This window comes from Lolium perenne, chromosome 2 (genome assembly GCF_019359855.2).
Source record: "Lolium perenne isolate Kyuss_39 chromosome 2, Kyuss_2.0, whole genome shotgun sequence".
NCBI lineage: Eukaryota > Viridiplantae > Streptophyta > Magnoliopsida > Poales > Poaceae > Lolium > Lolium perenne.
Window position 1 is genome coordinate 305,504,060 of NC_067245.2, and position 22,554 is coordinate 305,526,613.

Below are 22,554 nucleotides of genomic sequence, written 5' to 3' on the forward strand. Positions count from 1 at the left end.
CCTTGCACTCACCAGAGCCAGTCATGTCGTCACTAAAGACCCTGCCTCGCGCCACTACCCCTTTCAAGTTCTTGTAGGTTATGCATCCCTTCCTCATGCATTATACGATGAAGTCCGAAAGGCAACACTACTTATGAGTCCATGGCAAAGACTCCAATAGAAGTGGAGGCAATGATGGAGATTGGGGAGATCGGTCGGGATGGAGGTGGCGCAGTTCTACCACCCCAACCCCCAACCCCACCACACACACAATGAGGAAAGAGAAGAGAGTGAGATGAGTACGAAGGTGAAGGCTGACTGAAACTGAATAAAAGCCAAGACACTTCTTTAGTCCATGACATGTGGTACGTGCTTGTGAGATTCGCGTCAACTGGTTAGTTGTTGCGATTATATGTTTTTTTTGTTAGTCATTGCCCCTAGGGATCACGGTATCAATTAAACCTTCCTAGAGCTGCGGGTTTTTTGTTAGTACAACTCCATAGATATGTATATTTGTGAAATTTCCTCTTCTTAATCTCTGTTGTAATTTTGACTATTGCTTTCTCTTATAACATAGCATTGCTGCGAAGAAAATTATAATAATGTTATTGGATTTCGGGTACAAACCAATGCATACCATTCTTAAGTTCTCCACCTAATAAGTTTTAAAAGCAAAACCCATAATCAATGTTTTAAAATTTGTCAAAAACATCATCTTTTTAACGCGAAGGAGTAACCTAACAGACATAGCCTTATACAGTACTTTTTAGTTGAATAAACAGAACCTTACTTAGATTGAGTGTGGCTGTGTGTGTGCTTCTGTGTGTTGTTGGCTTAGGCCCATGGATGCAGGAGTTCCAAGACTGTTTACACATGATTTGCCTGGCTAACAAGGCTAGTCGTGCAGGGAACATCTAGGGACGCAGGAAGATTCGTCTAGGGTTGAGCTGGAGGGAGAGCCGAATATTAAAACGGTGTTCGCCAACACTGTGTGGACCGCAGAAATGCCAAATGCTGGAGCCGGAGATGCCGATTTGTCGATCCACGTAGGCCATATTGGTCCTGCTCAATTAACAAATATTTCTGGTTTTGAAAAAAAAGATTAACAAAGATTTCCAACAGGCTTACACCACTTGTGGTACTACTAACGTGACATGGTTCATGGCGATTGGCTGGCTGGTTAGCTTGCCTCGCGAGGATCACAGAAAATGGTCTCCAGGAAGATCCAGAAAACTATAATTAATCATTTGGACTGTACGGGCAAAGAGTTCCCATTATAAAAATCTACCAACTACCATCATCGGATGCGTCCTCTTGGTATACCCAATCATACTACTAAACGTCTGATCGGTTTTCTACTTTTCTACATGTAATAGGTTCTCTACTAGAGTATCCAAGACCATTCGATATGGTGTTTTTCTGCAAAAACCGTTGCTGAAACACTTGCAAAAGAAATTATATACGTAGTATAGGGAAAGGCATATGTACATGTAACTATGTAAGTGTTGATGCTTGAGTTTAAGATTCATGTACATGTGCCTTTCAAAAAAAATATCAAGACAATACATTGTTCAAAATATAATTTGAATATTTTGTTTTATATCTAAGTTATATTTGGTCATATTTTTTACTTATTTTGTAAAATTGTATGTGGAACTAATTTTAAGAATTTTCAAGATGCACAAATACCGAGCAGTGGGGACTTTGTGATCTTGGGAGAGCATGCTTCCTTTATTTTGAAAAAAAAAATCGTAAACATCCAAAAAGTTCAAACTTTATCTAGTTAATTTGTAGATGTTAGAATGTCCAATTTTTGTGGAATATTCTTTGATTTTTCTATCTATATGAAGAAAACAAAAGTGGGGCTCAAAATAGCATTTTTAAGATTTGAAAAGTTGTGGGATTTTTAATTTTTAGACATACTCGCAAATAAATTAAGATTTTCATGAAATTGGAAATCGAGAATCGAACTTGACTCATTTGCACGATTGAGTTTTATGGTGATTGCAAAAAAAAAAACCATGAAAAAGGAGTAGGCCATCCTAAGCAAACTTCATAGTTTTTTTTCAAATATGTGGCATCAAAATTCAAACAACCACCGTTATTTGTACAATAAAACACATTCTCATAGGCACGAGCTCTGTTAGTAAAGGAAGAAATGCCAGGAAATTGACAAAAGAAAATGTATAGCTCCTAGGTGCTTTTGTCCTTAATTACTTTCTCTTTCGCAAAAAAGTCCAATAAAACTCCATTATGTTCTTTGTTAATAACTCGGTTATTTTGATGTTCATTTTTTAACAAATGATGTGTATTATGTAGAAGAACGCACGCGTGCGCGCACATACACAACCATTGAGTAATAAGACTGACGACGCTATCTATGAGTACCACCTCATATTTGATAGGTACAACACCAGTAGCTAAGGCATCCGCGATGCACTCACAATGAGGTCGCAAAGCTCTAAACCCTGGCATGTAAAATGATATTACAAGTAGAGTGAGAACAGCGCCACCGCCATAGGAAAATATTGGTTGAGGTGTTCTTGGCAACTATGACATGTAGCGGAAGGTGACTGTGGGAGACTAAGGCATTTGTGTCTCTTCTAGATGCCTACAACATCCCCTCCCCCACCCCCACCCCCACCCCCCAAATCATTGCGATGGAGCAAAGATGTCAAGGAGCTATGGTAGAGCTCCTTAACTTTGTGTATCATAGATACACTACGCCGCCCGCATGACACGCTCCCATATGACAACCGTGGGGGTAGGAAAAGAAGAGGTGATTCAAGGTATCACCGATGCATCCTAATACACATGCAGGTAATTAAGGGGATAATGTGTGGACATCAAAGTAGGAAACTACTAGGTGAGTGGCACCGGTGGCACAAATAGAGGAGCTGCTTACAATGGTTGGGCACGGGGAATGTCTAGATGAAGAGAATACCTCATCAAGAAATGTGATGGTGACCGCACGGTGTAGGCACTCTTGGTTGTAAAGGGGGCCATAAAAGAGTTCGGTGTAGTTGTATAGTGATGAACAATGTCGAAATGATTGGAATCTACATATTTAGTGATCACAATGATTGAAATGATTGGTATCAACATGTCGCATCCTTGATTAGCGGAAAAATCATATGTCATTTACAGAGACAGAAGGAGGGTGTGTGATAGTCAACTCTAGGTCCAATGGTACACCCAGGAAGAAAAATAGGGAGTAAAAGTTATGGCGCCTAGGAGACGCCCATAGCGAGGCCACAAATCTCGAAACGCGGTCCTTCAAAATTTATTTGCAAATAGAGGGAGAGTAACACCGCCCCAATAGGGGATCGTTGCTTGCTATGTTGCGGGAAACTACATCAGGTGACATAAAGTCGTGGCGGAAGACCGTGGCGTTGTCGCTCATCTAGATGCCCCCAAGGAACCCTAATTATAACCACAATGGAGCACAGACGTATTGCGGAACAAGGTAACAATGATGCTGAGGAGTTGTCATGTAGCTCCTCAACGTTAGTGGTCACCGTCAACCTGCCAAGTATGACATGTTCCCACACGAATATATAGGGGGGGCGAGAGAGAATACAAGAGCTGTCGTTGAAGACTGGCTGGCGGAATATTGTGTTGGTGGTGGAGTGGAGCACTTTCGAGAAGGTACCGATGGAAGAACTGTTGATAGTCGCTAGGTGTGAAAGGTGGCCGAGATGAAGAGGGTGAATTCGCCAAGCGACACGGCACTTGTGACCACGACGTAGGCGCCGCGGGTATTAAAGGGGGCCACCGAAGATTTCGCTATATACTTGTCCAGTGATTGACAATCTCAAAATGATTGAAATGATTGTAGTCAGCATATTTCGTGATCACAAGGACCAAGGAGGAGCCGAATACTATTTGTCGGGCGCAGCCAACAGCAGCTTATGGGTAGTCCTGATCTTTCCTAGAACGGTGACCTGAAACCATGACACAACATCAACAGTGACGACACATAACTCATGGATGAGTGTCACGATATATATGTGTGTCACTGTATCAGTTGCCAAAACGTCTACGAGCCGTAACTACAAGTTGCACGCATGCAGGCCTAGGCCGCAGCTCTGTTTCTCTGTCCTGTGTTAATTATGTGAGGTGCATTATACTTTTTGTCAACTTCTATAATAGTTCGGGATCCTGCTCGCAAAAGAAACTTTACACAGTGACATTTTTCTCCTTGCGCAAGCTGATCCTATACCTGCTTAATTAACCCTTACTGTTTCGTGTCCGTTGAGATGATCAATCGAGAATCGTGTAGTACCGGTTGGAGCGTCGACTCCGTAGTGCGTACGTACGAATCTACCAGCCATTAGACGACGACACACGCTCGGCAATCATGGCGCAGGCTTTGTCCTCGACTGCATGCATGCAAATTCGCACCTCGATCCTGGGCTAACGACGAAACCAAGCAAAACGAGTACTTCCTGGAGAGCTCTGGGGCAGAGAGAGATAGAGCACCCTGTAACATGGCGCAATAGACGTTTTGTCCCCAGCTCGCTCAATCGATCGGTCAAGACGAAGACCGAGAAAACCAGAATCTCTCAGCTTTGATATGGACCACCCTGGTTCGACAAACCGTAGCTCTCCGCTAATCATCTCCCTGGTACCTACGGGATGGGTCGGACTGGATACGTAGTTGGATCGGATGGCAGCTGGTGACCTGATGCCTTGACCATACATGTATGCAGACATAATCTCCGTTGTCTCGACGCTGGCGCGCACATGACCAGGTGCTTATCCTGACCATCGCAGCCAACGACCACGGCGTGCAGCACGGGGTACGCCTGACGGCGCGCGCGGCAGGATATGTTATTTCCGCCGGCGCGCGCGCGCACGGGGCGGTGGAGCTAGCGGAGACCGGGGCGTCGGAGCGCGCGCCGGGCGGCCAGTGCGGACGCCGTCCATGCATGGCATGAAGCGTCCGCTAGCGCGGCGATCGGGCCGGCCACCGACCGCCTAATATCGTCGTGCGGCGCCGACCGATCGAGCGGGCGAGCATGGCCGTGTGTGAAGGTGCAATTTTGAAGTACTCCCTCCCTCTCTTCCTATTCAGGCAGCGCACACGTTTTTAAAAGTTTACATTTGACCATTAATTCGACCAACGAACTATAAATTATACTACTATGGCATGCATGTTGTATCATTGGATCCATATACTTCTAAAGTTTCTAATGGTATATTTTTATAAAAAGTAAAATATGTATTATTGGTCAAAGCTCAAACGTGTAAAACGATGGTGTCATTTGCATTGGATCGGAGGGGGTAGTACATGAACCATATCTGTGTGATCATGCCCTACCATCAAAGCCTAAACTGATGGAGAGAGATGGACAATATATTTCAACACTCCGCACAAATTCAATCAAAAGTCGGAATTGATGGAAACAGACGAGCAATATATTTAATATTGCGATGCTAGAGTCCCTTTTCCTTATAATACACCCTGGAAGGTGCATCACATATCATGGAAGAGGTACCAACTGGCAAGTTTACAACGCCGGCTAGGCAGGGACAAACACCGGGAAGGGGGTGGGGGGGGTCCCCCCATGGTTGGGACTTTGTGAAGAAGAATTGTCACTAGAACTCCAAATTCTTGCCAATTTAGTCAAATCTTGACCCCTCGCACTAGTAGGAAAAAGCCTACCAGCCGCGGGCCAGTGGTATAAGCTACTAGTCGCGTGCCCACACGACACACGACTGATAGGTAAAGTACTAGTCGCGTGTCACTCCTGCACGCTGCCATTAGCCTTAATGCAGCGTGTGGGCAGCACGCTGCTAATAGTTCATGCTACTGCTCGCGTGTCGTTTTGCATGCTACCATTGTGTTATAGGGGTATGAAAAATCGTTGCATGCTGCCATTATTATTTTTTGTTTTTCTTTTTTTACGCATGCCTGCTTGTTACAGCTAACGTGGCAGTGTATGAGCATAGCATTAGATATATAACTCTTTACTCGATCCACATAACACATTCATATATACACACGACATGCATAACAATTTACAGTTTTGAAAATCTCAATCAACGTTTTGAAAGAACAAAGATAACGTTTTTGACTATATATAACATAGATTGTTTCATATATTTGCAACACATCTCAAGCAGGAGGATTGTGGGATGGTCCAGTGGGAGTAAGAGCATCTCCACTCGTCTCCCCGACGAGGCCCCCGAGCGACGTTTTTTCCATCCGGACGGCGAAATTGCCCAGTCGCGCCCCCGGTTCCTCGTTTTCGTCCGGATTTGGCCCTTCATCCATCCGGCGAGCCCACGCCATCCCCGGTCCCCCGGGGATCTATCGGGGACTCCGGACGAGTGAAAAGCGGGGAAGGGCCCGATCTGTCGGCGACTCGACACACGAACCCCACCGCCACCTCGCTCAAAATCTCCCCCACCCCTCGTATCTCTCTCGCCGCCGGCACCACCCCGTCGGCTTGTTGCCCAGATTCCACCATCCCTCCTTCTCCACCTACCTATATTCCGCCGTCTTTCGACCAAGGCCTATCTGGCTGCTCCTCCGCCAGCCTGTTTTCCGACTTTGGCCTACTCCTCGTCGCTCGCGGCTCGGGTTGCCTCGACCACGCCCGTCAGGTGTTCGTCCATTTGCCTCGCCGAAAAGACGTCGAGCGTGCATTTGGTGTCCTCCAGCAGAGATTTTCTATCGTCCGGTTCCCCGCTATGACTTGGTCCAAAGATCAGATGTGGGAGGTGATGAACTGATGTATGTGCCTACACAATATGATTATTGAAAATGAGCGAAAACATCCGGTTCATCTGGCTGAGCAACAAGCACCATATGAGAGAGAGGGACCTCTTGCACAGCCTAATCACCAGGTGCCGACATCATGGGCCGCCTTCATTGCTATGCGCCAGGAGATCCGAGACTCTACAATGCATCAACAGCTGCAAGATGATCTAGTGGAGCACATATGGACGCTCTGAGGCAACGCCAACGCCGACGCCAACTAGTCTGTCTTTATTTATTTGTTTCAAAACTTGTGAAATTATGTGCTTCATTTGTTTCAGCACTTGTTAAACATTGTACTGATTTTCGCCGAATTTGTTTCAACAATTTTCTGAATCTTGTTTGCCGAACTTGTTAAATTTTATGTCGAATTTGTTTGAAATATGTCAAATGCCCCAAGTTGGGGGTGTCCTGCCGGGGGGACGGCTGGAACTTCGGCGCTCCCCGGGCCTAATTTTCCTCCAATCCGGACGAAACTTTCGCCGGATTTGGGCGTGGGGAGCGCCAACGAGTGGAGATGCTCTAACCACTTGTTGTAACCGAAACGCGCGCATCTGGTCGCAGAGCTTTGTTAGTGTCAGATCGGTCACCTCCCCCACATCCAACATAGGTTGCGAGGTAATAAATATGTATGATCAAAAGAGGTACAAAATATGAAAAAATAGTAAAAATAAAATAGAAGATGTTTGCATATCAATTTAAATGGCTTATTTCCCTGCATTTTGCTTATTACGAAATTCATGTGATAGGCAACATAGAAGCCACATAACATGGATCCTTCTGGCTTGCTGGTGGCACTGAGACATAGAACATAGAAATTATATACTTCATATATTATTCAATAAATAAATCACTTACTAGTATAAGTGCTAGCAAAACTAACCGGGACAAACATGTTATGCTCTAGTGATGCGTAACTGATTTTCTCTGCATTTTGTCCCCCCGAGCGAAATGCGGTAAATTATCTAAATAATATGAATGCAATAAAATCCTTATAATAATATAGATGACATTAATTTATATTATGCGGATGAAAGAACAATCACCTATCAATAATTTTCTTTGCATCCGTAAAATTTCTCGTCGGATTGCTTAGGTAAGAATCAAAATAATAGACTTGGACATCCAATAGTGAGATACAAATAAGAATTCAATGAAAGCTAAAATTTGAACTAGTTAGTTGCATAAATCCGAGCAAATGCATAAAAAGATGCATAAGTAGCTATATTTTACCTTTTATTATAGGCCCACATGATTAACTTGTTATCTTTGAAAGCCAGATCCATCACATGGGTAATGTAATTCTCGACCACGACCGCGTCTGAATCAATTGACTGTCACTATATGAGGGTCTACGATGAGTACCCTAATGTTATTGACCCTGACTCTCTTATAATTGAACTTACATAAACAAAATATTTGTCAGTAGCAAAGCTACACATAGCTACTACTGCCACTGAGTCAACTATATACTCACAGTGTATAGCATCTCACTATGCTGGCGTCCATCTCTCGAAGGTTTATCATGAGATAGTTATCTTCCCAATTGTCTGGATTTTTTTTGCGTAGTTATGGTAGAAGTGTTCAGGTTTGAACTTAACCATAACTCCAGAGGATTCCTTCGATATAGGCTTCTTAAAATTATTGTCATGGTAAGCCACCAAAACTGATATAATAACGCCACAGTGATGCCTAACAATTTTTCCCTGGGGCAAATCTTTCATAAGTACGCTACCGTGAATGTAATTCTTGACTACATTCATAGTCGGCAGTTCAATGCCCTTGTCAAAAACAGCTGACAGTTGATGTGGTCATCTTCGAAGGATCTTTTGTTTCAAGCGACTTCTTCGACATGCTTCCCTTGGACTTCCGGCGGGCTTTGTTTTAGGTGATGAGATTCGTAGCATAGAAAACAAAAAAAAAATCCTACCGCAAGAACGAAAACACAAGCCAAGATCTAATCTAGTAGACGGTAGCAACGAGAAGATCATGAGACTAACCCTCGAAGATTTTCAAAGCCTAACGAGATTAGATCTCGTGGTGGATGTAGTCGATCACTTGCCGCTTGCAAAAGTGCGTAGAAGATCTTGACCGCTTGCAAAAGCGCGTAGAAGAACTTGATGGTGCCACAATCGGGCAGCACCTCCGTACTCGGTCACACGTACGGTGTTGATGAAGACGACGTCCTCCTCCCCTATATCTGTAAATGGAAACGGCGGCCCACGGTGCCGCCAGCCCAAGCCCACTCAACCTGCTAAATGGACACCCGGTAAGAAAAGAAAAATCCTAGCGGCTATTCACGGTTCTCCGCTACCGCCGCCGCGCTGCTCCTGTCTCCGTCCATGGATTCGGAGGAGGGCGCCGCCCCATCCGACCGCTCTCCCCCTCAACTCCTCTTCCCCAAAGGAACAGCTCTACCGCCGCCGCTCCATCCCCCCGTTCCTCCCCTCAACTCCTCTTATCCGGGAGCCTTCACCCCGTGCGTTGAGCAGCCGGTGTCCGGCAAGATCTTTGCGGAACCGCTCGATCCCGTCCATGTCTGTGAGGAGGAGAAGGGAAGCACTCCAGTTCGGAAGAAGGAGAAGGATGGCTGCCAGATTCGGAAGAAGATTAGACGGAAGAAGGTAAGAACTGGATTCCAATTTTCATCTTGAGCTTGATTTCCTCATCCCCGTAGCACTCAATCTGGTTCATCTGGATGCTGATTAGGATTTTGAGCTTGACCTTGACAAGATATGCAATGCTGTTATGATTAGAATATTTTGAGCTTGACCTTGACAAGATATTTAGTGCCGTATGGACAAGACATTGAAGAATGAAGATTATTTGTCCGCTTTCTCATGAACTACTAAGATGTTTGTCCGCTTTCTCATGCACACAGTCCTCAGCTTTCTAGTACCCATAGCTGGAGTATAAATGCCCTGGTCTGATACTCTCTGATTTATATATCAATAGCTGGAGTATAAATTCACAGTAGGAATGGTAACATATTCTTCTACCAGTATATTGGATATCCTTGAGCCTCCCCTCATGCATTTAGACTAGTTCACGGTGCTTATGCAATTAGCCGCATGTATGGTCTTTGTTTACTCCTACCTTTTTTAAAAAAAAATCCATTCTTAACTGAATTATGTGCGGGAACTGCAGGAGTCCGGTGAGGCATGTGAGGAGCCGCAGCGGTCCAAAGATGTCCGTGGGGCCAAAAGGTCACTATCTCGTGCAAGTGAAAGCTCAAGAGCAGCAAAGGTTGCGAGAACTATTGATTCAAAAGTAAGTTCTTGGTCTTGCTGGTACTAACCTTGAGATTGCTAATGTAGTTCACTATAGTTTATGGAAATTCTATTCTGCTAGTTCCTACCATGAGATTGCAATCATAGTCAAATTGTTCTAAATGCAGGTTGTCATGACCCAATTGAAGACCAAAATGAAAGGAAGAAAATTGCCTTCAATTATTTCGGTGTCTCCTATGTTGAATCTGATTGCAAGAAAGAAAGCACAAACATCCGGAAGGTCACCAAACCAGCTTGCAAGGTCTCCAAGGTCCACTGGGACTTTGAAATCCCCGTCTTTGGATGCTCTCTCGCCTGTTTCTGTACATGCTACTCCAGCTTCTTTGCATGCTCTTTCGCCTATTCCTGGACATGGTGCTCCATCCACTATGGGTGATCGTCTTTTTCCTGCTCCTACCCACGGTAAGTTCAACGCATGACATGGTTGTAACATGGTTGCATGCAAGTATGTTGATTTCCTGCCCATTTCCTAACATTTGAAACTTTCATACTTGTAGGATCCAAGCGCAAACCACGCAAGTTGACCTCTATCATTTGGAGGGAGGCTGAGCCAATCTATATTGATGGATTTCTGATGCAAGGCCAATGCAACTATTGCAACAATATATTTCCAGCCTCTAAGGTCTCAGGTACTAGTCAACTTGCTAGACACCTCAAGGTATGTGAGGTCAAATGTTCAATGGATGGGTTGGTGCAACAAATGAAAAATTCTGATGAAATAGACCCTGATTGGAAATTTGATCAAGAAATCGCAAGGAGTGAGCTTGTCAAGTTAGTTGTCTTACATGGTCTGCCTTTCTCATTCGTCGAGTATGTTGGCTTTAGGAAATTTTGTGCAGTAGTAAATCCCTGGTTTAAACCAATCAGTAGAGTAATAATTCAAAATGATTGCATAGAAGCTTACCATCAGTATAGAAGTTACAATGAAACTTTCTTCAAGAATTGCAATCATAGAGTATCACTAACTGGCGATATGTGGACCTCAAACCAGAAACTTGGGTATCTCTGTATCACGTGTCACTGGATTGATAATAACTGGAAAGTTAAGCATCGAATCATAAGATTTTGTCTAGTTGAAACACCCCATGATGGTTGGAATATATTTGGCGTGGTGCTGCAGAGCATTCGTGACTGGAACAATGAGAGTAAGATATGTAGCTTCACACTAGATAATGCAGAAGTAAACACCAAGATGATTGGGCATCTTAGGACAAATCTTGTTGATCGAAAGCTTATCCATCACAAAGGAAAACTTCTACACATTCGGTGTGCAGCGCATGTGTTAAATTTGATAGTGAAGATGGATTGAAATCCATGGATTCTGTTGTGGACAACATCAGAAATAGTGTAAAGTACATCAGGAGTTCTCAACGCAGAATAGAACAATTTGACAAGATGGTTCTGCAAAATGGAATAGAATGCAAGCATCAACCTTCATTAGATGTGTCTACAAGATGGAACTCCACGTTTCTTATGCTCGAGTCCACATTACCATTTAGAAAAGTCTTTGAGACCTTACAACAACAAGAGCCAAGCTATACATTTGGTCCTTCAAACCAGGAATGACAGATGGTTGTAGATATTTGTCGGCTTCTAAAAGTATTCTGCCATGCGACCAATATCATTTCAGGCTCAGACTACCCAACCTCAAATCTCTATTTCCTCGAAATCTGGAGCGTGAAAGTTGTATTAGATGAACAAGAAAAGAGCAGCAACGCTACAATAAGAATCATGGTGAGAGAAATGAAAAAGAAGTTTCATAAGTACTTCATGGAGTCATATTTGACAAATTGCATACCAGTGGTTCTCGACCCAAGGTTTAAAATGGAGCTTGTCGAGTTTCGATTGAAAAAATACTTTGGAGTTGGTGCAGATAAACATATCCTAGAAGTAAAGGAAGCTATCGATGCCTTGTTTCTCGCATATGCAGCTGAAGTTGAAGACTTCAATAGCATGTCACAAGAGCAAAGTGGCGAGGAAACTGGTTTGGCTGATGATGCCCTTTCAGATTTTGATGAACATATCAAGCTTAAGAAAGCTAATAGCTGCAACGAGCTGCAACGCTACCTAGAAGAAGACTTTCATCCCCGTACACCCGATTTCGACATTTTGAAATGGTGGGCTGTGAACTCTCCAAGGTATCCAAAGATTTCTGGCAACATTGCCCGTGATGTACTGGCTGTACCAGCTTCGACCGTTGCCTCTGAGTCTGCGTTTAGCACGTGCGGAAGAGTTATAACTGATCACAGAACTAGCCTTGGAGCCGAAAGTGTTGAAGCATTGATGTGTTTTGGGGATTGGATTAGGCGTGGTGGTAAGCATTTCTTTTAGCGTCTACTCTATTTCGTAAATATGCTAATATATTTGGTTAATATGTATCATCTGACTTATTTTGATTATAATTGTTGCAGAACCTTCTTGCGAAGAAAGCAAACCTCATGAGGTTTCGTGATTGTTCCAGGTAAACAAGTAGTACACTAGTCGGAAGAGTTACTTGTTTAAAGTAGTACACTAGCTGAAAGTTTATGAGATATTGCTGCATTTGCTTATGAGATATTACTGTATTTGTTATACTCTGAAAGTTTACTCTACTAGTCTAATGCAATGGGAATTGAGATGAGAGTACTTAATCTATTGCATCCCCTGCTTGTTTAGTTAATAGCAACTGCGAGTACTGTATTTTCAATCCACTTGAGATTCTGGTAGCAGACCTTGTGATTTTTAACCTTCTTGATGTTTTGCTTGAGATACCTGATGCCCACTTGAGATTCCTCCATGACTGTAATATAGCATCATTCTTATTCAGTTACTTTATAAGAAATCATTGCATCACCATCTCCTGAGTAGGAGATTTTATACATTCCTGTAGTAACTCTCATATTTTTTGTACATACGTTTCAGCAAGAAAGGATGGAAAGGTTGCCAGAGATGAAGAAAATGCAAGCAGATCTCATGGTCCAAGCAAAAGAGAGTGAATGAAGATCATCCTAGTGTATCAGGATCCTAGTGTAATATTTTGGAGACCAGGGATTTACTAAACTTGGGATTTGCTGATGCACTGATATTCCTGTGATGCACGTACTGCTGATTAACTAAGCTCCGGATCATTGGTTATGACTTGTGAAGTGTTGTTTTGAACTGCTTATACATATTTTGTAATGGATTTTCTTATTTGTTAGCTTACGACAATTGTCACTTAAACTGTGGATTCTGTGGTGTTAAAGTTAACCTCTTAAATTTGTTTATGCTCAGTTTACATTATGTCTTGTCTACTTTTTTTATTCTCATAAAAAATCGGCTGGATCTTCTTGAGTCTCTCTCATGTAAAGAAGAGCAGGAGAAAACTGCCAGGAGAAAAAAATCCTGGAACGGAGAAGGATTTTTGGTGTTCAGAGAGTTTGGGAGAAGGATTTTTGCTGTAAAAAAGGGCATCAATCTGTCATTTTTGTTGTTCAGAGAGTTTAGAGCTAGTGTTATTCACGTCTTGGAACGGATCGATCGAGAGAATTCGTTCGGGCTCACGCGCGCAAAGAGCGATGATGGATGAAGCCATCCAATTGGCGGTCACGGGCCTCACTCACGTCTTAGCACACTCCTTGTTAATTGTTACGGAGCGGAGGCAGGGCGAGCGATGGGCGAGCGACGGGAGCGGGCAGGCGGCCGGCCGCTAGCGATAACGGTATTATACGAACGGGCTGCATCTTTCCGTTTAGGTTGAACGGGCACAAGCGGCACTTGGTGGGCCGCCACGAGCGTGGCCACTTACAGGTATATCCTCCCCGTTCCAGCGGGCAGCGGAAGTAGTAGATCCTCCTCGGAATCCCGCCATCACGACGGCGTGGTGACGGTGGTGGTGGAGATCTCCGGCAGGGCTTCGCCGCAAGCGCTGCGGGAGAAGAAGGAAGAGGAGGGAGTAGCTAGGGTTTGGGCGCAGGGTGGTGCTGCGACTTGGGGAGCTAGGGCTGCGACTTGAGGTTCCCTTGGGGTGCCCCTTGGCCTCTTTAAATAGGTGGCCAAGCCCCTTGGGTCGTCCAAAAACCTGCCCCCAAGTTTGACTGAGTTCCGATAGGTTTCCGGTTCTGAAAACCTAGTCCTACTCGGACTCTTTTGCCAATTCCGAAATTGCATTAAGGAAAGACTCCTTTTCCCTTAAAGCAACATGGTTGCACCTATTATGGAACCCTCCGGACTTCCTTAGACATCCCGGGTCGTCCCGGACACTTCCGGAACCTTCCATAATATTCCGGACTATTCCGGTCCTTCCAAAACCTTCTAGAAGCTCCGGTCAAAACACCGGACTTTTTCCGAACCCCGGAAAATGACTTCCCATATATGAATCTTATTCTCCGGACCATTCCGAACCTCCTCGTGATGTCTCGGATCCCATCCGAGACTCCGAACAACATTCGAGCTCCATTCCATATTCCATATCTACTTAAAACGACATCAAACCTTAAGTGTGTCACCCTATGGTTCGCGAACTATGCAGACATGGTTGAGACTTCTCTCCGACCAATAACCAATAGCGGGATCTGGAGATCCATAATGGCTCCCACATATTCAACGATAACTTAGTGATCGATTGAACCATTTACATATGATACTGATTCCCTTTGTCACGCGATATTTTACTTGTCCGAGGTTTGATCATCGGTATCTCTATACCTCGTTCAACCTCGTCTCCTGACAAGTACTCTTTACTCGTACCGTGGTTTGTGGTCTCTTATGAACCATTCATATGCTTGCAAGCTAATTAGACGACATTCCACCGAGAGGGCCCAGAGTATATCTATCCGTCATCGGGATGGACAAATCCCACTGTTGATCCATATGCCTCAACTCATACTTTCCGAATACCTAATCCCACCTTTATAACCACCCATTTACGTAGTGGCGTTTGATGTAATCAAAGTACCCTTCCGGCATAAGTGATTTATATGATCTCATGGTCGAAAGGACTAGGTAACTATGTATTGAAAGCTTATAGCAAATGAACTTAATGACGTGATCTTATGCTACGCTTAATTGGGTGTGTCCATTACATCATTCACATAATGACATAACCTTGTTATTAATAACATCCAATGTTCATGATCATGAAACTATGATCATCTATTAATCAACAAGCTAGTTATACAAGAGGCTTACTAGGGACTCCTTGTTGTTTACATAACACACATGTATCAATGTTTCGGTTAATACAATTATAGCATGGTATGCAAACATTATCATAAACACAAATATATATTATAATAACCATTTTATTATTGCCTCTTGGGCATATCTCCAACAGTCTCCCACTTGCACTAGAGTCAATAATCCAGTTTACATTTGTAAAGATATAACACCTTGGCCTTCCGGTGCTTTATCACGTTTTGCTCACGGGAGAGGTTTTAGTCAACTGATCTGACACGCTCAGAAACGTATGTATTCTGCAATTCATTTGCGTCTTAACGCTTGATAACCCACAAGTATAGGGGATCGCAACAGTCTTTGAGGGAAGTAAAACCCAAATTTATTGATTCGACACAAGGGGAGGTAAAGAATACTTATAAGCCTTAACAACTGAGTTGTCAATTCAGCTGCACCTGGAAAAGCACTAGTAACAGGGGTGATGTGAAAGCAGCAGTAATATGAGGGCAGTAGTAACAGTAACACAGCAGCAGTAGCAGTAATATGAGGGCAATGGCACCAGAAAATAGTTGATACTACCTCCAATGTCATGTAGAACGAGTATATGATGATGAGAGATGGACCGGGGTTCCCAGCTATCTACACTAGTGGTAACTCTCCAATAACAAGTGTTGGGTGAACAAATTACAGTTGGGCAATTGATAGGATTGAAATAGAATTAAGACAGAACATCAAGATTATTAATCATGTAGGCATGTTTTCCATATATAGTCATACGTGCTCGCAATGAGAAACTTGTACAACATCTTTTGTCCTACCAGCCGGTGGCAGCCGGGCCTCTAGGGAATCTACTGGAAATTAAGGTACTCCTTTTAATAGAGCACTGGAGCAAAGCATTAACACTCTGTGAAAACATGTGATCCTCATATCTAAGCCTTCCCCTCCAGTTGTCCCAATTTCTTTCACTTTGGGGCCTTTGGTTCCGGACATAGACATGTGCATACAACTTGTAGATACAATCTAAGCAATAAGTATAGAGCTTAAATCTAAGATCATGCCACTCGGGCCCTAGTGACAAGCATTAAACACAACAAGATTGCAGCAACAATAACTTCACAAACTTTATAGATAGACTAATCATAATGTAACAATCCATCGGATCCCAACAAACACAATACCGATTACATCAGATGAATCTCAATCATGTAAGGCAGCTCATGAGATCATTGTATTGAAGTACATGGGGGAGAGAATACCAACTAGCTACAGCTAGAACCCGTAGTCCATGGGGGAACTACTCACGGAGCATGATGGAGGCGGTGGCGTTGATGGAGATGGCTTCCGGGGGCACTTCCCCGTCCCGGCAGGGTGCCGGAACAGAGACTTCTGTCCCCCGAATTGGAGTTTCGCGATGGTGGCGGCGCCCCTGGAGTCTTTCTGGAGTTTCGTCAATCGGTATCGCGTTTTTAGGTCGAAAGGGGTCTTATAGGCGAAGAGGCGGCGCAGGAGGGGCACCAGGGCGCCTTCCCCATAGGCCGGCGCGGCCCTATGGTGTGGGGCCCCTGGGCCTCCTCTCCGGGTCTCCTTCGGTGTCCTGGTCCGTCTCGGTGAATTATGATGTTTGGTCTTCGTTTCGTCGAATTCCGAGAATATTGCCCGAACAGCCTTTCTGGAACCAAAAACAACATAAAACAACAACTAGCCCTTCGGCATCTCGTTAATAGGTTAGTTCCGGAAAATGCATAAAAACATTATAAAGTGCAAGCAAAACATGTAAGTATTGTCATAAAACAAGCATGGAACATCAGAAATTATAGGTACGTTGGAGACGTATCAGCATCCCCAAGCTTAGTTCCTGCTCGCCCTCGAGTAGGTAAACGATAAAAAGAGTAATTTCTGTAGTGACATGCTACTTACATAATCTTGATCATCCTATTATAAAGCATATGAGATGAATGCAGTGACTCAAGGCAATGATCTATAGTTGCTAACAAATAGATAACATATAGCAAAACTTTTCATGAATAGTACTTTCAAGACAAGCATCAAAAGTCTTGCATAAGAGTTAACTCATAAAGCAATAAATTCAATGTAAAGGCATTGAAACAACACAGAGGAAGATTTAAGTTTCAGCAGTTGCTTTCAACTTTCAACATGCATATCTCATGGATAATTGTCAACACAAAGTAATATGGTGAATGCAAATAAGCAAGTATGTAAGAATCAATGCACAGTTGACACAAGTGTTTGCTTCTAAGATGGAAGGGAGTAGGTAAACTGACTCAACATAAAGTAAAATAAAGGCCCTTCGCAGAGGGAAGCAGGGATTAAATCATGTGCTAGAGCTTTTTAAGTTTTGAAATCATATAGAGAGCATAAAAGTAAAATTTTGAGAGGTGTTTGTTGTTGTCAACGAATGGTAGTGGGCACTCTAACTACCTCATCAACCAGACTTTCAAGAGCGGCTCCCATGAAGGACGTTATCTCTACCAGCAAGGTAGATCATCCCTCTTCTCTTTTGTTAACACATGTATTTTAGTTTCATTATTTATGGATGACACTCCTCCCAACCTTTTGCTTACACAACCCATGGCTAACCGAATCCTCGGGTGCCTTCCAACATTCACATACCATGAAGGAGTGTCTATTTGCAAAATTAAGTTGCTTATTGATGAATCAGAGCAAAACATGTGAAGAGAATTATTAATGAAGGTTGATTAATTGGGGGCTGGGAACCCCGCGCCAGCTCTTTTTGCAAAATTATTGGATAAGCGGATGAAGCCACTAGTCCATTGGTGAAAGTCTGTCCGAAGTAAATGACAAGATCGAAAGATAAACACCACATACTTCCTCATGAGCTATAAAACATTGACACAAATAAGAGATAATAGCTTTTGAATTGTTTAAAGGTAGCACATGAAGTATTTACTTGGAATGGCAGGAAATACCACATAGTAGGTAGATATGGTGGACACACATGGCATAGGTTTTGGCTCAAGGTTTTGGATGCACGAGAAGCATTTCCTCTCAGTACAAGGCTTTGGCTAGAAAGGTTATTTGAAGAAAACACAAGTATGAATCGGTACAACAAAACTTACATAAGAACATATTGCAAGCATTATAAAACTCTACACTGTCTTCCTTGTTGCTCAAACACTTTTACCAGAAAATATCTAGACCTTAAAGAGACCAATTAATCATGCAAACCAGTTTCAACAAGCTCTACGGTATTTCTCCACTAATAGGTTTAATCTACATGATGAAAGAGCTTAATCATGATCTACTTGAGAGCTCAAAACAATTGCCAAGTATCAAATTATCCAAGACAATATGAGGCATTTTCTGTTTCCAACCAAATAGCAATAAATGCAATAGCTTTCAACTTTTGTCATTAAACATTAAAAGTAAAACGAAGAACACAAGTGTTCATATGAAAAAGCGGAGCGTGTATCTCTCCCACACAAGGATTGCTAGGATCCGAATTTATTCAAACATAAACAAAAATAAAAATACACAGACGCTCCAAGTAAAGAACATAAGATGTGACCGAATAAAAATATAGTTTCAATAGAAGAAACCTGATAAGTTGATGAAGAAGGGGATGCCTTGGGCATCCCCAAGCTTAGACACTTGAGTCTTCTTGAAATATGCAGGGATGAACCACGGGGGCATCCCCAAGCTTAGACTTTTTACTCTTCTTGATCATATATCATCCTCCTCTCTTGACCCGTGAAAACTTCCTTCACACCAAACTTCTCATAAACTTCATTAGAGCGGTTAGTACTCAAAAAACTTTAATCCACTTTATCCCTGTAGTGACACATTGCAAGAACTCAATAAAACATTAGCTACAGCTCTCCACGTCTAGAAAGCCTCACTTAAAGTCCACAAGAGACAATGCAAAAAACAGAGACAGAATCTGGCAAAACAGAACAGCCAGTAAACATGAATTTTTAAGAGGTACTTCCGTTGCTCAAATCAGAAAACTCAAAACTAATGAAAGTTGCGCACATATCTGAGGATCACTCACGTAAATTGGCAGATTTTTCTGAGTTACCTACAGAGAATCATACCCAGATTCGTGACAGCAAGAAATCTGTTTCTGCGCAGAAATCCAAATCTAGCATCAAACTTCTATTAGAGACTTCACTTGGCACAACATTGCAATAAAATAAAGATAAGGAGAGGTTGCTACAGTAGTAACAACTTCCAAGACACAACAAAACAGTAGCAAAATAAAGACATGGGTTATCTCCCAAGAAGTGCTTTCTTTATAGCCATTAAGATGGGCTCAGCAGTTTTTAATGATGCACTCGCAAGAAATAAGAGTTGAAGCAAAAGAGAGCATCCAGAAGCAAATTCAAAACACATTTAAGTCTAACCCACTTCCTATGCATAGGAATCTTGTACACAAATAAATTCATGAAGAACCAAATGGCAAGCATAAGAAGATAAAACACGAGCAACTTCAAAAGTTTCAGCATATAGAGAGGTGTTTTAGCACCATGCAAATTTCTACAACCATATTTTCCTCTCTCATAATAATTTTCAGTAGCTTCATGGATAAACTCAACAATATAACTATCACATAAAGCATGCTTTTCATGATCCATAAACACATAATTTTTATCAAGCTCAAAAATAGTGGGATCAAAACTTTCAAATCCACTTTTATCAATAATATAACAAGATGATTGATCAATCTCAAAAGATATGGGACTCATAGATAAATTCAAGACTTCTCCAATCCCATTTTCATTAGTAGTACAATTAATATTATCAAGTAACATAGGACCATCATCTAGAGATTTATCATAAACATTTGCCAAGCAGAACTCTTTAGTACCATGCATTTCGACATCAGGCACAAACAAAGCATTATCATAAAATTTATCAAAGTAGCATGGATTATCATAAATAACAGTAGCATAATCATTTTCACAAGTTTTACTCATAGGGAATATTTCAAGAGAATCCACAGGAACATAACATTCAACCTCCTTTGGTAAGCATGGAGGACAATCAAATAGTGTAAGAGATAAAGAGTTACTCTCATTAGAAGGTTGGCATGGGTAGCTAATCCATTCTTCCTCCTTTTGTTCATCACTCTCCTCTTCTTTTTCATCCAATGAGCTTCCGGGTTCATCAATTTCTTCTTCCACTGGTTCCTGCAAATTGTGAGTGCATTCTTGTGCGTTAATGAGTCTCTCTTTATAATCAATGATATAAGGATTATCACTGTACCTTTCTATGCAAAAATTAAGGATAGAAGAGACATAATCTTTAAGGTTCTTACAAACAACACAAGTTTCATAATTTTTAGCAATGAAGGATTCTATCTCAGAGGATCCCATAAATAAGACAAATTGTTCTACCTCTTCGAACCCAAAATGAATATAGTTATTCCAATTATAGTCCTTAATTAAAACTTCCTCACTAAAGCCACATTGAAATTTAAGATGTTTAGTATCCTGTTTAGAGCAACAGTTTATATCATGGCGTTTAAGCAAGATTTTAGCAATTGTATTCAGTTTTTCTATCACAGCACTCATAACTTTTCCCGTTCTTGATTCTCTATAATTCATATATATTTCAATAAGCTCCAAATAGGTTGTAGGTTCTCCCATAGCAACAGTTTTTAATTTTTCGGTTTTTCAAATTTTTATGGATTTTCGGGTATATGAGGAAAGTAAAACAAAACAAAAACAAGCTAAACAAAAGTAAACTAGGCAAAATAATACTAGACAGAAATAAACTAAGCACAAATAAACTAGACAAAAGTAAACTAGGCAAAACAAAATAAAATAAAACAGAGAGAGAGGTAGAGTGTACTCCCCAGGTGAACTTATGAGTAGAGCTATGCCTCCCCGGCAACGGCGCCAGAAAATAATCTTGATAACCCACAAGTATAGGGGATCGCAACAGTCTTCGAGGGAAGTAAAACCCAAATTTATTTATTCGACACAAGGGGAGGTAAAGAATACTTATAAGCCTTAACAACTGAGTTGTCAATTCAGCTGCACCTGGAAAAGCACTAGTAACGGGGTGATGTGAAAGCAGTGATAATATGAGAGCAGTAGTAACAGATAACAGCGACGGTAGCGATAATATGAGGGCAATGGCACCAGAAAATAGTTGATACTACTTCCAATGTCATGTAGAACGAGTATATGATGATGAGAGATGGACCGGGGTTCCCAGCTATCTACACTAGTGGTAACTCTCCAATAACAAGTGTTGGGTGAACAAATTACAGTTGGGCAATTGATAGGATTGAAATAGCATTACATATATAGTCATACGTGCTCGCAATGAGAAACTTGTACAACATCTTTTGTCATACCAGCCGGTGGCAGCCGGGCCTCTAGGGAATCTACTGGAAATTAAGGTACTCCTTTTAATAGAGCACCGGAGCAAAGCATTAACACTCCGTGAAAACATGTGATCCTCATATCTAAGCCTTCCCCTCCAGTTGTCCCAATTTCTGTCACTTTGGGGCCTTTGGTTCCGGACATAGACATGTGCATACAACTTGTAGATACAATCTAAGCAATAAGTATAGAGCTTAAATCTAAGATCATGCCACTCGGGCCCTAGTGACAAGCATTAAACACAACAAGATTGCAGCAACAATAACTTCACAAACTTTATAGATAGACTAATCATAATGTAACAATCCATCGGATCCCAACAAACACAACACCGATTACATCAGATGAATCTCAATCATGTAAGGCAGCTCATGAGATCATTGTATTGAAGTACATGGGGGAGAGAATACCAACTAGCTACAGCTAGAACCCGTAGTCCATGGGGGAACTACTCACAGAGCATGATGGAGGCGGTGGCGTTGATGGAGATGGCTTCCGGGGGCACTTCCCCGTCCCGGCAGGGTGCCGGAACAGAGACTTCTGTCCCCCGAATTGGAGTTTCGCGATGGTGGCGGCGCCCCTGGAGTCTTTCTGGAGTTTCGTCAATCGGTATCGCGTTTTTAGGTCGAAAGGGGTCTTATAGGCGAAGAGGCGGCGCAGGAGGGGCACCAGGGCGCCCTCCCCATAGGTCGGCGCGGCCAGGGGCCTGCCCGCGCGGCCCTATGGTGTGGGGCCCCTGGGCCTCCTCTCCGGGTCTCCTTCGGTGTCCTGGTCCGTCTCGGTGAATTATGATGTTTGGTCTTCATTTCGTCGAATTCCGAGAATATTGCCCGAACAGCCTTTCTGGAACCAAAAACAACAGAAAACAGCAACTGGCCCTTCGGCATCTCGTTAATAGGTTAGTTCCGGAAAATGCATAAAAACATTATAAAGTGCAAGCAAAACATGTAAGTATTGTCATAAAACAAGCATGGAACATCAGAAATTATAGGTACGTTGGAGACGTATCAACGCA

At 42.5% G+C, this 22,554-nt stretch overlaps 2 long non-coding RNA genes across 2 annotated transcripts; both read left to right on the plus strand.

The window, feature by feature from the left end:
• Nucleotides 1-9,340: 9,340 nt before the first annotated feature.
• Nucleotides 9,341-10,429, plus strand: LOC127329648 (uncharacterized). Its single transcript, XR_011751150.1, has 3 exons — nt 9,341-9,369; nt 9,893-10,015; nt 10,143-10,429. It is a non-coding gene; the product is annotated as an uncharacterized lncRNA (long non-coding RNA).
• A 1,765-nt stretch (nt 10,430-12,194) lies between these two features.
• LOC127336951 (uncharacterized) lies at nt 12,195-13,296 on the plus strand. Its single transcript, XR_007873582.2, has 3 exons — nt 12,195-12,349; nt 12,447-12,496; nt 12,937-13,296. It is a non-coding gene; the product is annotated as an uncharacterized lncRNA (long non-coding RNA).
• The last annotated feature ends 9,258 nt before the right edge of the window (nt 13,297-22,554 follow it).